Below are 5402 nucleotides of genomic sequence, written 5' to 3'. Positions count from 1 at the left end.
CAATTCTGAGTTTATATCTCAATTCTGAGATTATATCTCACAATTCTGAGTCTATATCGCAATTCTGAGTTTATATCTCGCAATTCTGAGTTTGTATCTCGCAATTCTGAGTTTATATCTCACAATTCGGAGTTTATATCTCGCAGTTCTGAGTTTATATCGCAATTCTGAGTTTACATCGCAATTCTGAGTTTATATCTCAATTCTAAGTCTATATCGCAATTCTGAGTTTATATCTCGCAATTCTGAGATTGTATCTCACAATTCTGAGTTTATATCTCACAATTCGGAGTTTATATCTCGCAGTTCTGAGTTTATATCGCAATTCTGATTTATATCTCAATTCTGAGTTTATTTCTCACAATTCTGAGTTTATTTCTCGCAATTCTGAGTTTATATCGCAATTCTGAGTTTATATCTCGCAATTCTGAGTTTATATCTCACAAATTTGAGATTATATCTCGCAATTCTGAGTTTATATCACACAATTCTGAGTCTATATCGCAATTCTGAGTTTATATCTCGCAATTCTGAGTCTATATCGCAATTCTGAGTTTATGTCTCGCAATTCTGAGTTTGTATCTCACAAATTTGAGTTTATATCTCGCAATTCTGAGTTTATATCTCGCAGTTCTGAGTTTATATCGCAATTCTGAGTTTCTCGCAATTCTGAGTTTATATCGCAATTCGGAGTTTATATCTTACAATTCTGAGTTTATATCTCGCAATTCAGAGTTTATATCGCAATTCTGAGTTTCTCGCAATTCGGAGTTTATATCGCAATTCGGAGTTTCTCGCAATTCGGAGTTTATATCTCACAATTCTGAGTTTATTTCGTACAATTCTGAGTTTATTTCATGCAATTCTGAGTTTATATCTCACATGAGTTTATATCATGTAATTCTGAGATTTTTTTTTTTTTTTCAGAATTGTGAGGGAAAAGTCTGAATATTGTTATAAAACTGACAGAAACTTAAAGCTGAGACTTTAATTCTTATCAAAATTAGAAAGTACGAAGCTTACTGTGATTATTGAATGGCAGGTGCTACAAATAATGTCTAGTGAACTTTTGTTCACACATCCACTGAAAACAGCATAAAATAAAAGACTTAAGAATTTAAGAATTGGTATTGAATTGATATCAAAATGAAGATTGATTTAACATGGGAAAACAATTTTTTCAACCCAAACCTAATTATCAGTATGAATTATAACATATACACTTCCAGTAAAAAGTTTTTGAACAGCAAGATGTTTAATGTTTTTTAAAGAAGTCTCTTCTGCTCACCAAGCCTGCATTTATTTGATCCAAAGTACAGCAAAAACAGTGACATTTTAAAATATTTTTACTATTTGAGATTTCAGGTTTCTTTGATGAATAGAAAGTTCAGAAGGACAGCATTTATCTGAAATAGAAATCTTTTGTAACATTATAAATTTATTTTTTCATCACTTTTGATCAATTTAAAGCATCACTGCTAAATAAAATATATAATTTCTTTCCCCCCCCCCAAAAAAAAAAAAATTATACTCCAAGCTTTTGAATGGTATAGTGTACAATTTTTTATGTTACAAAAGCTTTTTATTTCAGATAAATTCTGATATCCAGAGTTTATATCGCAATTCTGAGTTTCTCGCAATTCTGAGTTTATATCGCAATTCGGAGTTTATATCTTACAATTCTGAGTTTATATCTCGCAATTCAGAGTTTATATCGCAATTCTGAGTTTCTCGCAATTCGGAGTTTATATCGCAATTCGGAGTTTCTCGCAATTCGGAGTTTATATCTCACAATTCTGAGTTTATTTCGTACAATTCTGAGTTTATTTCATGCAATTCTTTCTTCCTGTACTTTGAATCAAATAAATGCAGGCTTGGTGAGCAGAAGAGACTTCCTTAAAAAACATTAAAAATCTTACTGTTCAAAAACTTTTGACTGGTAGTGTACATTTTTTATATTATTATTTTTTCAGTCTGTTTTTGCTCCAAAAACTAAACCCTGTAAGTTAGACACATCACACACACACAAATGCTCATTATGTACCTTGATGGACAGGAAGTTGAGCTGGCTCTCGTTGGCTAGCGCTTTAGCGATCATGGTTTTGGAGCATCCCGGGGCCAGCTTCACCTCCTCCATCCCACCGATGTCACTCCACCGAACCTAAACACACACACGTCTGTAATGCTGTTTGATTAATTTGCATTACAGGAACCAAATCTTGAGCTGTGATTGGTCCATCAATCTGTCAATCAGTCACTCTGAATGTTGATAATCAGTCTGTTAATCGCTGCATGTGAAGGTTTTCATTAGTTGTCTCTAAGGTAAACACCGCACCTTCGGGACGTCGATGGCCACCTCTCTCTAGGTTTGACCTCTGTCATGGCCAGCCTCAGGTCAGAGGTCGTGACCCTTACACTGTTCATCACCTGGACGTCAGAGAGAGCAGGTTTGGATCCTAAAACCCTCCTCAGTGCGTGAAGACCTGCAGAAACATAAAAAACCGACCATCACAGATCAATCTGAGCACATTCAGAAACATTTATATATTACCAGTCAAAAAGTTTGGAATTATTTAGTTTTTAATGTTTTTCAAGGAAGACTCTCCTGCTCACCAAGGCTGTGTTTATTTTAATAAAAATACAGAAAAAAATAAAAAATTGTGAAATATTATTACAATTTAAAATAACTGTTTTCTATGTGAATCTATGTTAAAATGTAATTTATTTCTGTGATCAAAGCTGTATTTTCAGCATCATTACTCCAGTCTTCAGTGTCACATGATCTTCAGAAATCATTCTAATATGCTGATTTGCTGCTCGAGAAACTTTCTGATTATTATCAATGTTGAACACAGTTGTGCTGCCCAATATTTTTGTGGAAACTATGATATGATATAGTATGATATACTACTATTCAAAAGTTTGTTGTAAGAAAAAAAAAAAGAAAACTTAATATTCAAGGATGCTTAAAGTTGATCAAAATTGCCAGTAAAGACCATTTCTAACGTTACAAAAGATTTCCATTCCAAATAAATTCAGTTCTTTTGAACTTTCTATTCATCTGTGAATCCTGAAAAATAAAATCCATCACGGTTTCCACGGTTTTCCTTTTAAATTGCAAATACTTTTCAGAATTTTTACTGTATTTTTGATCAAAGAAGAGTGTTCTTTTTATTATTCCACACTTTTGACTAGTGGTGCATTTCTCTAGTTTCTTCTAGTTGGTCATTTTGGACTCTGAAAGCAGAAAAGCACAGCATTAACAGGCAAAAACTGTTGAATTCATGATGTAAACAGATCTGATTGGAGAACTGAGAGCTAAACAGGATGATAGAATCGCTGTAACACAAGCACCAGCTCTCTCTCAGATAATAAGACACAGCTGAATCCAGCCAGAGACGCAGTCTAATCTCTGTTTGAGCTGATTTATTTGAGAGCTTTCCTCCGCTCTGAGACAGAGTAAACATCCGCCGCGCTGATCGGATGTGAATCAAGCCTGACCTGCTGCTCTCTGGAGATGACGACAGGACTCACAAATACCAGCCAAAGACAGAAACCAGAGAGACTCTGCCTACAATTAACACGGTTAAAAAAAAACGTTAAAAAAAACGTAATTTTATCGTCCCACTTAATATCGGAATTTGCAGTCAACCAATCATGAATTTAATTACACTGCAAAAAAAAAGATTTTCTTCCTTAGTATTTTTGTCTTGTTTTCTAGTATAGATATCTACGAATTCTTGAATCAGGATGCATTTACTGATGCATGACAAGTAAAATGACAAGATATTATGTCTTGTTTTCTGAAAATATTATCCAAATTTTGTTTTTGCTTAAAACAAGTAAAAATAGCTGTCAATGGGGTAAGAAAAATAATCTTGTTTAGCCTTCGAATTAAGATTATTTTTCTTAACTGAATGTAATAATAAAATGTGACGTATGGCCTACTGATTTAGGCTATGTTTTTTCCTCTCAAAATGCAATTTTATACTAGTAGCATTTTTTTAACCATGCAGCAAACATTTTTAAACATCTTGAAAAATACTTTAATACTTTGAAGTGTTGACAGTTTTTTTCTTTCGTTTAATACATTTGGCCAAAATCTAGAAAAGATGGTACTATGTTGTCTACGACTAAGCGCAAGATCAAGACTCTGTTTTTGTTTTTCTTTTTGAGTAAAGGATGTACTTTATTATTCTTATTCTTATTATAGGCAAAGAAAAAGTTTTAAAAGTAACGTTATTAACCAGTATTTTTTCTACTCAAACCGGTTTCGGAACGGTAATAATAAATACATTTATTATTCATTATTTTAATCCACAATTAATTCAAATACATTATTGTAGAGGACAAATAATAAATATCTGAACAGTCAAAATTGTCTTTAAAAGTGACTTATTTGATATCATTGATCATCAATGGTGTTTTATTATCAATGATACTATTATAGTTTGTATTCATATATTGAATTAGTTTTCATTTTTATGTATGTATGTGTATGTTTATGTATACACACACACACACACACATTATATGATGCATGGAATATTTTATATAACATAAATACATTTATACCATTGTATATGTAGTACATAATGTGCACATTCATATCTAGATGTAAATTACATACATTTTTCTTCTAGCTTTTTTTCTTATTTCTCCTTAACTGTTCTTTTTATTCATCATGGAGAAAATTAAGTCATCATACATTTATTCTCACTAATATGCAAGTTGAAAAGCATTACGTTGCTTAAGTAAAAAGGCTTCTGAATGTTTTTTTGTGAATTGTGCTTGTGATGATATTTAAATTTAAAGGCCGGAAACAGACAAAACATAAAGCATCATTGAAACGTGACGTTCTGCATTTGACTGAAGAAAGAAAGAAGGAAATGAAGCACAGAAGAACAGCAGAGAAAATGGGCAAAGCTGGGATGTTTTTAGATCTTTCTCGTTCCTGTATTCACAAGTTCATAATCCATAATAACTCTTCCTCCACTGAAAAAGTGCATCTGCTGTTGTCTCTCACATCCAGCCACATGCTGCCCACATATTAGTTTAGATCTGTTTAAACGCTGCTTGATCTGTGCACGTTTCTCTCCTGATTCACACCAGAACACTTTTTCACTGGAGGAAGAGTTATTATGGATTATGGACTTAACTTAAGAGTTAAAAACATCTTAATGCTGGATTAGTTTCAGCTTTTGTCTTCTCCAGATGTTAACTGATGGACTGGAGTGCTGTGGATTATTGTGATGTTTTTATCAGCTGTTTGGACTCTCATTCTGACGGCACCCATTCACTGCAGAGCATCCATTGCTGAGACACTGATGCAATGCTACATTTCTACAAATCTGACGAAGAAACAAACTCATCCTGATCGGGGATGAACTGAGGAGCACAAA

General features: G+C 33.1%; 1 long non-coding RNA gene across 1 annotated transcript in view; it reads right to left on the bottom strand.

Annotated features, from left to right (window-relative positions):
- The window catches only part of LOC107717310 (uncharacterized), a 5937-nt gene extending 3821 nt beyond the window's left edge, over positions 1-2116 (bottom strand). Inside the window, exon 1 of the long non-coding RNA XR_001637302.1 lies at positions 2045-2116. This is a non-coding gene — a long non-coding RNA (uncharacterized LOC107717310). The remainder of the gene's footprint in view (positions 1-2044) is intronic.
- Positions 2117-5402: the final 3286 nt, after the last annotated feature.

The sequence above is a fragment of the Sinocyclocheilus rhinocerous genome, unplaced genomic scaffold, assembly GCF_001515625.1.
Source record: "Sinocyclocheilus rhinocerous isolate Xijiao unplaced genomic scaffold, SAMN03320098_v1.1 scaffold149, whole genome shotgun sequence".
NCBI classification, from domain to species: Eukaryota; Metazoa; Chordata; class Actinopteri; order Cypriniformes; family Cyprinidae; genus Sinocyclocheilus; species Sinocyclocheilus rhinocerous.
The sequence above is the reverse complement of the archived record's forward strand: the minus strand, read 5'-3'. Positions and strand labels throughout refer to the sequence as shown.